This window comes from Oratosquilla oratoria, chromosome 26, assembly GCF_046742065.1.
Source record: "Oratosquilla oratoria isolate Oo_2021 chromosome 26, ASM4674206v1, whole genome shotgun sequence".
Taxonomy (NCBI): domain Eukaryota; kingdom Metazoa; phylum Arthropoda; class Malacostraca; order Stomatopoda; family Squillidae; genus Oratosquilla; species Oratosquilla oratoria.
The window spans coordinates 10,891,673-10,907,472 of record NC_134802.1 but is presented as its reverse complement, the minus strand read 5'-3'; positions in this window follow the sequence as shown (position 1 = coordinate 10,907,472).

Below are 15,800 nucleotides of genomic sequence, written 5' to 3'. Positions count from 1 at the left end.
ATAAATATGTGTGTGTGTGTGTGTGTGTGTGTGTGTGTGTGTGTGTGTGTGTGTCTGTGTGTGTGTCTGTGTGTGTGTCTGTGTGTATTTACCTAGTTGTGTTTTACGAGACGAGAGCTATGCTCGTAGTGACCCGCTTTTGTATCTCTCCGCGTCCAGTTTGTTCTTAAAATATTTTATAGTTTTGGCAGTCACTGTTTCCCCGTTTAGTTTGTTTCAGACATCAATCACTGTGTGGAAAGCTATTCTTTTTCAAATCTCTTCTGTAACTGTCCTTCTTTAGCTTCTTCTCGTCTCCTCTTGTTTCTATTCTTTCCCATTTTAATAAGTCATCTCTATCAAGAACTTCCATTTATTTCATAATTCTGTAAATATTCAGCAAATCACCTCTTTCTCTTTTCTGTTCCAGTGATGATAGATGTAATTTATCCAATCTTTGTTCGTATGTCAAATTTGAGAATGTAGGTGCCATTTTTGTCACTGCTCTTTGAATTATTTCTAATTTCTTTATGTTCTTTTTTGTACTAAATGCCAATAGTGTCGCAGCATACTCCAACTTAGTCTCTCCAACTAGTTTGTTGACATATTTATCAGATATCAAGTCACCAGAAATAATTACTCCAAGTTCCCTTTCTGAGTCGACTTTTTTGACTTCCTTGGTACAAATTTTATATTGACCAGATATTCTATTTTTGCTTTATCCAAATTCTTTTATACTGCATTTCTTAATATCAAAGTTCTTTTCACACTTCTGACTCCATTTCTTGTAGCGATCTGCATTCTTCTTTTGTGCTTACTCTTTTAAGTAGTTTGACATCATCAACAAAGAAGTTCATGTAACATTTCACTCTTTCATCCATATCATTTATATATATGGCAAACATTAAAGGAGCCAATACAGAGCCCTGTGGGACGCCATTTATAATATCTTCCCAGTTAGAGTTCTTGTCTCTAAACACCACTCTCATTTTTCTCCCACTCAAGAAATCTTTCATTCATTCCAGTAGCTTACCTTATATTCCTCCTATTATTTCAATTTTTGTATAAGCTTTTTATGTGGTACTTTGTCAAAAGCCTTCTACATATCCAAGAAGGTGCAATCTGCCCAGCCATCTCTTTCTTGTATTATTTCTATTAATCTTGAGTACATACATGTACCAAAGGATTTTTCCCCCTTACAAGGGAGGTAGCCAAAAAACAAAGGCATAAAAACCACTCCCACCCATTCCATCCCTAATACACTCCACTTCCCTCCACCCTCTTTCCTACCTCTTATCTTGGCGCCTCCTGGATGACGGGTCATCCCTGCATCTTGTCCACTACCCTGGGTCGGAAATAGTGTCGCAAGACACAGCACATCCACAGCAAGGCCGCTTCATTGAATCGGCGACCCCCCCCCTCTCCGTCCCCTCATGCAGAAAAGGAGAAGATGGGGAGAAATCCCTTCAGGCTGCGTCAATTTTTTTTTCAAACATACTACCTCACCCTTCATCCCCCACCCATTCCACCTCATGCATCACAACATCATCCATATACAACCATTTTCCATTCACCCCTGTCTTCTGTCCTCTCCCGTCCTTCCTCGGCAGACATTCCCCTCTTCCCCAAAGCCTCTTTTACCCCATCAACCCATCTCATCCTAGATCGCCCACTCTCGTTCACTCCTTCCACATCTGCCTTCCACGCCTCTTTTACTAGTTTTCTTCACTCATTCTTTCCATGTGTCCAAACCATCCCAATACTCTTTCATCCACCCTATGTCCCAACTCCCTTTCCACCCTCATTCTCCTCCTTACCTCATTTCTCACTCTATCCAGCCTAGTAACCCCTACCATACTTCTCAGACACCTCATCTCAAACATATTTAAACTCCTTCTCTCTTCCTCTCTTATGTTGCACGTTTCTGCCTCATACAATGCTGTCGGCACAATCACTCCTTCATACAATCTCCTCTTAGCATCCATTCCCAAATGTCTATTTCTCATTACACTTTTTAATCCACTAAGTCATTTACTCGCTTCTCTCAATCTACATTCTAACTCCACTTTGACTCCTCCCTTTCCTGCCACATTCGCACCCAAGTATCTAAAAATATCCACTTCCTCCAGTCTCTCTTTCTTAATACTCACTTACAGTCTTCTGCCATTTTCACCCCTTGTACATCTCATCACTTTGCTTTTCCCCACATATATCTTCAACTTCCCTCTTATACACACTATCCCAAACTCTGTCACTAGCTTCCTCAATCCCTCCTCTGATCCTGCTACAAGCGCAGTGTCGTCCGCAAATAACAGCTGGCTCACCTCCCACTTTTCTCCATTTTCTTTAACCATCTCCAATCCCTGACCCACCACCCTTGTATTTACCTCTCGCACCACCCCATTCATGTAAATATTGAACAGCCAGGGCGACATAACGCATTCCTGACGAAATCCCACCTTTACCTCGAACACCTCACTCTCTCCATTTCTAATTCTGACACACGCTCTACTACTCTCATGAAAACTCTTGACAGCTCCTAAAAGCTTTCCTCCTATCCCGTATATCTGCAATACCTTCCACAGTGCCTTCCTGTCTACCCTGTCATAAGCCTTTTCCAAATCCATAAAAGCCTAAAACATATCCTTACTTTTTCTTAGAGCTTTCTCACATATCTGTCTTACCACAAAAATCTGATCTACGCAACCCCTACCTATCCCAAACCCACACTGTTCCTCATCAATTACTCTCTCTGTTCCTCTCCTAATCCTCTCAATTAAGATCTTCCCATAAGCCTTCCCAACTACACTCAACAAGCTAATCCCTCTGAAACTACTACACTCACACTTGTCCCCTTTTCCCTTGTAAAGTGAAACTATACAGGCACCCCTCCAGTCCTCCGGCACTCTACCCTCTCTTAAACAAACATTAAATAACTTCACTAGCCAGTCCTTCATCACTGTACCTCCTTTTTTTAGACATTCTGCATGGCATCCATCCAGACCAGGTGCCTTACCTACTCTCATCATCTTAACAACTACATTGACTTCATCCTTCCTTATTTCTCCTCCATTTTCCTTACTCATCACGATCATTTTCTTAGCACTTCCCGCTGCAACTACCTTTCCCTCCCTATCCTCTTTCACATTTAGCAACTCCCTAAAATACTCTGCCCGTCTTCCTCTCACTGCCTTCTCTTTCAATATCATCTCTCCATCTGCACCTTTTACCTTTTCTTCTCTACTTGATTTACCTCCTCTTCCTCTCTTTATTTCTTTCCAAAGCATCTTTTTATTACTTTCAAAATTTTCTGTCATACTATTACCCTCCTAAATCTTATGCTTTATTTCTCTTCTCTTTTCTTTGTACCTCTCATATGACTCCCTCATCCTATTTTGTAACCAATCTGTGAAAGCTCGCTTCTTCTCTTCTATAACCTTCTTTATTTCCTCATCCCACCACTCACTACCCTTCCTTCTATTTTCTCCCATCCTTTTTTGCTTCACACACCATCTTTGCACACCTTGTGACTCCGTCCTTGAATCATCCCTATTCCTCCTCCACTCCTAGTTCTACTATATCCTTCACTCCCTCTCACTCCTCTCTCAGCTTCTTCTTTTACTCCTTCTCCTTTTCTTTCTCATTTAAGCAGTTCACTCTAAGCACTTCCCTACCTTTTGTCCTTTTCCTCTGTCTCCATCTATCCTCCACTCTTAACTTACCTTCCACCAAAAAATGATCTGATATTCCCTCACTCTCTCTCCTTAGAACATATACATCCTTAACTTCTCCTATTATAGTCCTATCTATCACTACATAGTCCATTAACGCTCTACCACCCTTCCATCCACCACCGTCTCAACTGTGTACGTATGCTTTACTTTCTTCCGAAATACTGTATTTGCTATAATCAACTCTATTTCCAGACATATCTCCACCATCAACTCTCCACTACAATTCTTTCCTAGAACTCCACATTTCCCAACCACTCCGTCTATTGGTTCATTCCCTACCCAAGGATTAAAGTCTCCCAATACTCCTACATTGGCATTTCTCCCTAATCCCTCTATGCATTCATTTAAATCTATCTATAAAGCCTCCCTCTCTTCTACACTCTTCTCACTACCAGGCCCATATGCAATTACAAAAACCCACTTCTCCTTACCCAGTTTCACCTTCATCCACATTGACCTTGAAGAAACCTCATTCCACTCCGCTACACGTTTACCTATCTCTTCACTTACTAGTATAGCCACCCCTTCTCTCCCTCGTCCTCTCTTTACGACTGAGAACCTCCCAACTACACTCCCAAACTCACACTCGCCCCTCCCTCTCAACTTAGTTTCAGTCAAAGCCAACACATCCATCTTTCTTCTCACAAACATACTGCCTATCTCTTCCTTTTTACTCTCTCTGTACTACATCCACGCTCAAAGACCCAAACCTTAGGGTACTGGTTGGAAAACTCCTAGACCCTCTTATGCCTTTATTTTATTATTATTTTTTTTTTTTAAGGAATGTCTCCTGTGGGGCTACTCGTACAGGGAGAAGGATGCCTAGTCCTCATCTTCGTCCCGTTTTTCTCGCCTCTTACGATTCAAGTGGGAATACTTGGTGGCAGTATTCTATCCCCCACAACTGCATGCTACTTTGCCACAACAACATGCAGCCAATACCCCAGACGGTTAGGGTTTAGTATTTTATTCTCTTCCAACTGTTTGATCAATTTGTTCCTGATAACCTTTTTGTATATTTTTGCTACTGTGCTTGTAAGGGATACCGGTCTGTAATTTGTAGGATTTTCTTTGTTTCCTCCTTTATATATTGATACGATGTTTGCATTTTTCCTATCTTGTAGTATCTTTCCTTCTTTGAGTGAAAAATCTATTATTTTGTATAATTTGTCCGTCAGTTCATCCATACACTCTTTCAATATCCAATTTGCAATTCCATCCGGTCCATGTGATTTCCTAACGTCTAGGTTTTTTATTTGATCTCTTATTTCTTTCTATGTTACCTTTATTTATTTCATTTCGGGGGATCTTTCTCGTCGTCCATCTTCCCAAATTTGTGAGCTCTCCATTATAAAAACAGTCCTGGAATGTCTGATTATAACTTCAGCCATTTCTATGTCATCTATATATTCTTTATCTCCACGCAGTTTCACTATTTCATGTTTGTCTTTTAATTCATTATTTACATATCTGTAAAAAAAATTAGGTTGATTCTTGCATTTGTCTACTATATCTTTTTCGTAGTTTCTTTTTCTTTCCTGCGTATATACACATATTAATTCCTAAGTTTTATATATGTTTGCCATTTGGATGTGTTTTTGTCTTTTTTCCATCATTTCCAAGCTTTATCTCTTTTATCTTTACCCTCACTGCACCTTTTGTTATACCAACACTTTATATAAATCTCTTTTTTCTTCTTGTTTGGTACATATTTATCAATTCCTTCCTTATACTTTTCTTTATATATGTTCCATTTCTCTTCCTTCTTTGTTTCCTCTTTGGAAAATATATCCCAGTTAGCCTTTTGATTTTTTTTCTAAATTTTACAAAGTCCGTTTCGTTGTACATTAATCTTCCTTCTCTATGTTTTTCATTTCTTCTCGTGTCGTTTTGTTCTTTTAGTTCAAACTCTATTAGTATGTGGTCACTCTTCCCAATTGGTGTCGTATGCTCCATTTTGTTCACGATATCAGGTTCAGAAGTGAATATTAAGTCTAGTTTCGACGGCTCTTCATTGCTTCTATATCTAGTATTTTCCTTAACCCATTGTGTTAAGGTGTATTCGATAGTCTAATCCAGTAGCGTGTTGCTCCAGAGTTCTTCTCCATCTTTTACTGTCATTTCTTCCCAGATTATTTCCTTTGTGTTAAAGTCACCCATAATTACTATGTTACCACCCTCTCTCAGTAACTCAATTAGTGTATTCTTTGTGTCTTCCAGTAATCTGAAATGATCACAATCAGACCAGGCCAGTGTTTTTGGTGGCACATATGCTACTACAATTTTTCTATTTTTCATATTATTATTTACAACTTTAATCATAATTAATTCCACATTATATTTGCCTTCATTTGTCTTTGTCACATTTAAATCCTTTCTTAGACAATATCACGATTCCTACCCCTGTGTGTGTGTGTGTGTGTGTGTGTGTGTGTGTGTGTGTGTGTGTGTGTGTGTGTGTGTGTGTGTGTGCGTGCTCATGTGTGTGATATAAACTCTGCCTCCAAGGAAACGATTGGGTCGGTGTCAAAGTGAATATCGTGAAAGATGTTTTGACGAAGTGGTATGAGAGTCGAATCATGTGTCTGACGTATCGATCTGCTGTCGTTTCTCGTCCCCTGGGGAGAGTAGGCCATAAAAAACAGGAAATCTTTTTCCAGAGACAAAAAGATGACCTCCTTTTGGAAAAGATCCTCTCATCGACTCTGTTTTTACCCGCTACTCTCTGGTATTTTGAACATAGAATAGATCTCTATTGGAGCTTTGACTTCTCGCACTTAAAGGATGTTATGTAAGGTTTGCTATCATAGTCATTAATATTTTTACTTCCTACTGTGTATTCGTCTTGTTTCAGCTGTATGTAATCTTTTGTAGATATTCCCCTTCATAATGTAAAGAAACTTTTTATACAAGGCCCAATGATGCTGGCATGAGCAAGGTGTACCACCCGGTAGGAAAGAGTGCAGAGGAACAAAAATGAAAGGATGTTACCACAAATTGCCAAATGCGCTGATACGAAGAATTCCCCTAGTGGATAAAAACAGGTAGAAGGGAAAGGAAAAAGGGGCTCGTATTAGAGCAGGACTAAGATTTAAGTTGCTTGTGTTTCCTCCGGTCCTCCTGTATGGGTGTGAGATATGGACATTAAATGCTGATTTCAAGAAGCGTCTCGACGTTGTTGCTGCCAAGTACACTCGAAGAATTATCTGTCATCGTTGATTTGGTGGTGGTGAAGTGCGTACGCCAGGAGGGGCATATCTACGACCAAAGCCGTCACCTTTCCCCTATGTGCTTGGACTGCCGGAGGAAGTAACAGTAATTGCTGAGAATCGAGAGGAGTGCGGGATTCAAACCCGCGACTAGGATGATACGAAACCTACACGCTTTCGATTACGCATTTGACTTTGTATTAAACCAGGGATTGCATCCACAAGATTTAGTCAAGGCCAGTTATCAGGATAATACCAGAGCATCTCCGACAAAATGGACATGTGATGTGCTTCCCTGATATTGATCTCCGCAAGAGATAACCCTCGATGGAGGAGACAAAGGGGGCGTCAAAAGAACTCATGGGTAGGCCAAATCAACCTTTTCTGTCGAAAGGGATTTCCAGTGGGAATAAAGTGTTGAGCCCCTCCCCCTTCCCCTCTCCCCTCCCCTCGGTGTATGGTCCCAATTGATGATATCGGTAGAGGCAAAATGAATAAATGAATTCATAAGTGAATAGCTGACTGAATAACAATGTCGCAGTATATGTAGGCACTAGTCCAACAACACAAGGAGGAATTACGTCAAACTCACGTGTAAATGCATACATATACATAATTATATACATATATAGAAGCATACATACCTACATATATACATACATACATACATGTATATACATAGAACCATACATACATACATACATACATACATACATACATACATACATACGTACATACATACTTGAATATATACATACATAGGCACATACATAGGCCATACATACTTGGATTATGTACCGGTGCATATGTTTATATGCATAATTATAGTTGTGGGTGAGACGTTGTTGGTGTCTGTTTCGTTATTTTATCATATATTTCTAAATATGTATGCGTATGCATATTTGTATATATACAGTATATATATATATATATATATATATATGTGTGTGTGTGTGTGTGTGTGTGTGTGTGTGTGTGTGTGTGTGTGTGTGTGTGTGTATCATATGTAGTCATGTGCGTGTATGTACTGGTGCATTTATATAGGCTGTGTGTGTGTATCATATGTAGTTATGTGCGTGTATGTACTAGTGCATTTATATAGGCTGTGTGTGTGTATCATATGTAGTCATGTGCGTGTATGTACTAGTGCATTTATATAGGCTGTGTATGTATATAATACAATGTATAGTCGTTTGAACTTAGCGCGGAAGGCACTGGCTAAAATGGTGACTACCTGAATTTGGGTTTACATTTGGGTTTTGAGTTGTTATATTGAAGGTGTAAATTAGCTTAGGCCTTATGTAAAATACAATGAAATGCTGATTCCGGCAAGGCGCAACAGACGGGCAGCACCGGGCAGTTAGGGTCGAGACGGCGGCATACTGATTGGACGTCGCCACAGATGACAGTGTGCATAAGAGTTATATCAGTGTTATCTCGGTGTTAAGCAATAGTAATTTCAGTGGAATACGAAATAATATAACACCAAGTGAAGTTTGTAGACTTTTAAGATAAACATTTAAATCCATGGTAATTAAAGTAGTATAGTTCCAATTAATCTTAAATTACCCTTCCTTACCTAAAACAAGGTTACAGTTTGTCTACCAAAGTCATGCATTTCAGTGTGTATATGGAACACGCACACACACACACACACACACACACACACACACACACACACACACACACACACACACACACACACACACACACACACACACACACACACACACACACACACACACACACACACACACAGACATATATATATTTTCTCTTAGGCAGGCTTGGTTAAAAGCAACTGCAAATTCAGCACTGATCAATTTCTTCTTCAGAGTTTCCAACTTCCTGAAGGTATCCTTTATAGCAAGGGGTAAAGGAAAGAGAAGATTTCCTATTCCGGTCATTATTGACGTTTCGACTCTACCTGAGTCATTATCAAAATACAAAGATGGAACAAATGCAAGAGTTTATATATTACAAAGATACAGAAACACAGCGTGTGATTGGCTGGAAGGATGACCTTTTTTGGTCCCCTCATGGTTGAGAGGGCGGGACAGTTTCCCACGTACGCTCATTGGCTGGCTTGTCCGCTCTCTCGAGCCCCGCTACCCCGGGGGTGAAGTGTGATGTTTTCTGTTCTGCCTCGGGGCTTGCTTCTCCTAAATGGCTTAATACTAGGCAGTATAGTAGGGGCGTCTTGGTGAGAATTCAGAGACGGCCTACTATCCGCAATATATAAAGCTTCAAGGTAGGCAAGGCGGTTCTTGTCGGACTCTCTCTGAATGATGACAGTATTCTGCCGAAGGACATCACCTGTGAGATGCTGGCCATGTTTCTCCAGGAAGTGACGTTTGGGACCTCCTTGACGTTTGGTCCCAAACGTCACTTCCTGGAGAAACATGGCCAGCATCTCACAGGTGATGTATGTATGTACCGCCTTGCCTTCCTTGAAGCTTTATATATTGCGGATAGTAGGCCGTCTCTGAATTCCCACCAAGACGCCCCTACTATACTGCCTAGTATTAAGCCATTTAGGAGAAGCAAGCCCCGAGGCAGGACAGAAAACATCACACTACACCCCCGGGGTAGCGGGGCTCGAGAGAGCGGACAAGCCAGCCAACGAGCGTACGTGGGAAACTGTCCCGCCCTCTCAACCATGAGGGGACCAAAAAAGGTCATCCTTCCAGCCAATCACACGCTGTGTTTCTGTATCTTTGTAATATATAAACTCTTGCATTTGTTCCATCTTTGTATTTTGATAATGACTCAGGTAGAGTCGAAACGTCAATAATGACCGGAATAGGAAATCTTCTCTTTCCTTTACCCCTTACTATAAAGGATACCTTCAGGAAGTTGGAAACTCTGAAGAAGAAATTGATCAGTGCTGAATTTGCAGTTGCTTTTAACCAAGCCTGCCTAAGAGAAAATTTACTCCCGCGGTATACAAGCATATATATATATATATATATATATATATGTGTGTGTGTGTGTGTGTGTGCGTGCGTGTGTGTGTGTGTGTGTCTGTGTGTGTGTGTTTGCGTGTGTGTTTGTATGTATGTATGTATGTATGTATGAATCAGGCATGATGTAATGGTCTCAGGCTTTCTGAAAGTAGATTTTATTTGGATGTGGGTAGAAACAACTTCCCCAACCATGTAATAAATGAATGGAATAAACTTCCTTCAAAGAGAGTGCGATATGTTCTAATGCCTGCCATTTACTATACTATATTTTATTAATTTATTTGTTATAATTGATTTGTTTTGTTTATCTGTTTGTTTTCATTATTATCTATTATTTATTGTAAATTATTATTATTTTCCTGTTTATTATTTATCATGATCTATTTTTAATTATTTTATTTACATTTTTTTCCTCATCCGCCCTCGTTTTGGGCCAAAAGGTCCCCTGTTCGCATGCTTTTCCTTTGTAATATATGAATATATATATATATATATATATATGTATATGTATATATGTATATATATATATATATATATATATATATATATATATATATATATATAAGCATATTGAATTATATTTTACAGCAAATAAATGAATAGAGCAAGGTACGAGTAGAAGTTTCCCTAAGATCAGTTAGTATCATAAATTGGGATACATACAGGGATACTAAGGATTTATAGTAAAAAAGTAAACACTAGGAGATTTTACATGAAAACACTGGGTGAGAGCATATGGAAGGTGACCGTTACTGTGGCCTAATACAACCGAAGTGAACACTTGGGCCACGACAACCACTTAAGTAGCAGCGAATACTTCTGATACTTCGGCCGTGGTGGTCACTCAGGCCACAGTAATAATCACCTTCCATTACCCTCTCCCAGTGTCCATATGCACCCTCTCCAATTGTTCACATGTATCCCTCTATCAATGTTAGGCCACAGTAACGGTTATTTTCCCTGTGCTCTCTCTCAGTGTTTACATGTAACCTCTTTTAATCTTTACTTTCTGCATGTAAAACCTTGCTATCTACATTTGTCACAACTGCTAATGCTAACTGATTTTAGCCAAACGTCGTGTATCTTGCTTTAGCAATTAGATTATAAGTGAATTAGCCTTTTTACAAAGGATTACAAAGGCGGAGCATGCCGACAGGAGACCTTTTGGTCCATATCTAGGTCGGATGCGAAAAAATAAAATAAAATAATAATTATAAAAAAATATATAATAATGTATGCAACAAACAAAATACATAAATAAATGCATAGGTATAGTTGAATAACAAACAAACAGGTAAACAGTAAATAATAATAAATTGACACATAACTAATAATAAATGAAAATCAAACAGACAAATGATAACAAAGCAAAAACAAATAATATAAAATAAATTATAATCATTACAGCATCTTGCTTAGGTGTTTATCTAAATGAGTCTTAAAGCTTCGAACTGAACTACATTGCACTACCTGTGCAGGAAGTTTATTCCATTCATTAACTGCACGGTTGGCAAAGTTGTTTCTACCTACTTCCAAATTGAATCAATTTCCGGATAGTTTGAGACCATTGTTCCTTGTCTGATTCTCATTTAATGTGAACATTTTGTCACTTTTGATGTTGTCAATACCCTTTAGAATCTTAAAGACCTGTATCAAGTCACCTCTGAGTCTACGCTTTTTTTTTAGGGAAAACAGATTCATATGTTTTAGTCGATTTTCGTATGATTTATTTTTTATATTTGGAATCAGTTTTGTGGCTCGCCGTTGTACTTTTTCCAGTCTGTCAATGTCTTTAATGAGATTCGGTGACCATACAGAAACAGCATATTCCAAATGTGGACGAACTAACGATTTGTATAGCTTGTTAATGAGCGATGGACTTTTGAAATCAAAAGATCGCGCAATCAGTCCTAGAATCTTATTTGCTTTCTCAGAGGCTGAAATACACTGCTTGGATGATTTGAGGTCGTTACTGATGATTACGCCGAGATCTTTTTCACTATCCACTTTTATTAACGAATTTCCAAATAACTTGTAATCGTACTTATTGTTGTTTTTACCTATGTGCATTACCTTGCATTTACTCGTGTTAAATTTCATTAGCCACTTTTCAGACCATTGCTGTAATTGATCTAAATCTTCTTGAATATCTAATTGGTTTAAGTGATCATTTGCCATTCCGCACAGTTTTGTATCATCAGCAAATTTGGAAACAGTAGATCTAAGTCCATGGTCTATATCATTTATATATACTATGAATAGAAGTGGCCCAAGAACGGAACCCTGAGGAACTCCACTTGTAACATTTTCCCATCTAGAAGTTTTTCCATTTAAAACAACTCTCTGTTTTCGACCATTCAACCAATTACTAGTCCAACTTAATAGGCTACCACTTATTCCGTGTAAAGCTAATTTAGTAAGTAGTCTTTCGTGTGGGACGGTATCAAAAGCTTTTGCAAAGTCTAGATATATCAAATTTATATTGTTTCTTTTGTCATAATTCGATATAACTGTGTTGTAGAATTCGAGTAAGTTAGTCACGCAAGCACGTTTCCGTCTGAAACCATGCTGGCTATCATTTATCAAACGGTTACTTTCTAAATGATGTTCGATAGCATCTCTGATGATAGTTTCCATTATTTTTCCTACGATTGAAGTCAGACTTATAGGCCTATAGTTATTTGGTTTCTTTTTGTCACCTTTTTTGAATATGGGAGTAACGTTAGCTAGCTTCCATTCTCTTGGGACATCTCCGGATATGATGGATTTCTTGAAAATAATTTCTAATGGAACAACAATCTCATTTTTCATTTCCTTTAAGATTCTTGGATGCCAACCGTCAGGCCCTGGTGTTTTATTAACTTTGAGTTTATCTATACACCATTTAATTTTTTCTTTTGTTATATTTACCGTAGTGAGTAAGTTTACCATAGACTTTTCACAGGTTTCAGTTTGGAGTTCACTTTGAGGTGTTTCGTTTACGAATACCGAGCTAAAATAATTGTTTAAGATATTACACATTCCTTCATTTGAATATTCAAGTTGACCGTCAGCAGATAATAGTGGACCAATGTGATTCCTAACAACCTTTTTATCTCTAATGTAACTATAGAATTCTTTGGGATTCTCTTTGGATTTATCAGCGATTTTCATTTCGTATTGTCGTTTTCTTTTTCTTATTGTCTTTTTTATTTGCCTCTCCCTGCCAGAGATGTCTTCAGAAGACTTGAAAGTCTACATAGGAACCTCATCAGTCCAGTTTTATGTGGCACATAATTTTATATGTTGAAAGGATAACGTCTTGCCCCGCTACTCCAGGAGTACACACACACACACACACACACACACACACACACACACACACACACACACACACACACACACACGCATACATACATACATATATATATATATATATATATATATATATATATATATATATATATATATGATGAAGGTGGAAAAAGAAGTCACGGGTCTAGTTCCGAGTTTCTGAGTTTATTCCTGACTGGTTTTGCTCTATGCTTCTTCTTCAGTATACATACTGTATGTATTAAACACTTTTACCTATATTTGACCTCATTATGGAGCGAGAGACCCAGCTGACCAGCTTTCCAGTTGTAATAGAATGTAATGAGCTCTTCTATCAAAGCAAATATTTAAAGAGCGGTCATGGGACCAGACACCTGATCTCCGTCCCAAAGGACTTACATCAGAGGCGGCTGTCAGCTCCCAGCCGGGTTGCCTATGTCGAACCAAAATGTCACAGGGAAGTTCTTTGTTTTCTAGGGCAACATAGACTCTCTCTCTCTCTCTCTCTCTCTCTCTCTCTCACACACACACACACACACACACACACACACACACACACACACACACACACACACACACACACACACATACACGGCTCGGTGGCGGATTGGTAAAGCACTGGCATCACAAGTCAGAGAACCGGGGTTCGATTCCCCGGCCGGGCGGAGATAAGTTGGGTTTGTCTCCTTTCACGTGTAGCCCCTGTTCACCTAGCAGCGAGTAGGTACGGGATGTTAGTCAAGGATTTCTGACCTTGCATTCCCGGTGTGTGATGTGTGAGTGGTCTCAGACCTACCCAGAGATCGGCTAATAATGAGCTCTGAGCTCACTGCCGTAGGATGGTGTCTGGCTGTCTCGACAAGAGGCTGCAGCAGATCCGTGGTGAACACACACACACACACACACACACACACACACACACACACACACACACACACACACACACACACACACAAACACACACACACACAAACATACACACACACAAACATACACACACACACACACACACACACACACACACACACACACACACACACACACACACACACACACACACACACACACACACACACACACACTCACGTATATATCTAAGTCTAAATAAAAATATTCTTCTAAAAAACGCTGTGGAAGTCGGGGACAGGTGGTATTACGGTGACATTTTGTCCTAAAAATATTCTTGAAAAAGCGCTTGGGTAAGTCGGGGTCAGGTGGTATTCTTCTTCTTCTTCTTCTTCTTCTTCTTCTTCTTCTTCTTCTTCTTCTTCTTCTTCTTCTTCTTCTTCTTCTTCTTGTTCCTCTTCTTCTTCTTCGCGTTCTTCTTCTTCTTCTTCTTCTTCTTCTTCGCGTTCTTCTTCTTCTTCTTCTTCTTCGCGTTCTTCTTCTTCTTCTTCTTCTTCTTCTTCTTCTCCTTCTTCTTCGCGTTCTTCTTCTTCTTCTTCCTCGCGTTCTTCTTCGCGGTTTTCTTCGCGTTCTTCTTCGCATTCATCTTCGCGTTCTTCTTCGCGTTCTTCTTCGCGTTCTTCTTCCCGTTCTTCTTCTTCGCGTTCATCTTCGCGTTCTTCTTCCTTGCGTTCTTCTTCCTCGCGTTCTTCTTCGCGTTCTTCTTCGCGTTCTTCTTCGCATTCAACTTCGTGTTCTTCTTCGCGTTCTTCTTCGCATTCAACTTCGTGTTCTTCTTCGCGTTCTTCTTCGCGTTCTTCTTCGAGTTCTTCTTCCTGGCGTTCTTCTTCGCGTTCTCCTTCGCGTTCTTCGTGTTCCTCTTCGCGTTCTTCTTCGTGCTGGGGATCCCGTGTTGGGGTTCCGCCCCGAGGCCGAGGCCGAAGGGGAAAACGAGGGATTAGAGCGCGGAAAGCTGCGGCAGTAGGCCGCTGTTTGCGCAGCCAAGCCCCCGGCAAAGCCGGGGAGGGTAAAGCCCGCGGCTTATATATATATATATATATATATATATATATATATGTATATATATACATATATGTATATATATATATACATATATGTATATATGTATATATATATCTATGTATATATATAAATACATACATACATATATATATATATGTATGTATGTATGTATGTATGTATGTATGTATGTATGTACTAAAAATTTTACTAAGTCTAACCTAACTAAATTATACTTTATAAATCAAAATTAGGTGCTTTCCAATTTTATTTTAATAATCACATTACTGGGACTAAATGGATTTTTTCTTCCAGTTTTGTGCTCATATAAAGATTAATCATAGGAGGAAAATTGGTAGTTCAGATGCAGAATCTGAATGAGATATCTCGTCTAACCTCAACTTGCCACTCAATTTTTGCAACAAAAAATATTAATTTTAGGAAGCTTGTAAAACATATATGTGTATGCATATATGCATGTATGTATAGATGAATGTATGTATATATTCATATATGTATGGTACCTCAGCAGATGGTAGCAGACCCGCGCCAGCAACAGATGGACAAGAACCTTACTCAGTACACTGAACAATGTAATATTGCAGCAGTTGTTGCAGTCTTGCTGGTCCCTTTTTCCTTCCAGATAAGCACAGCTAGCATCATCTTCCAGACAAAGGAAAAATTCTCCAAAGAGA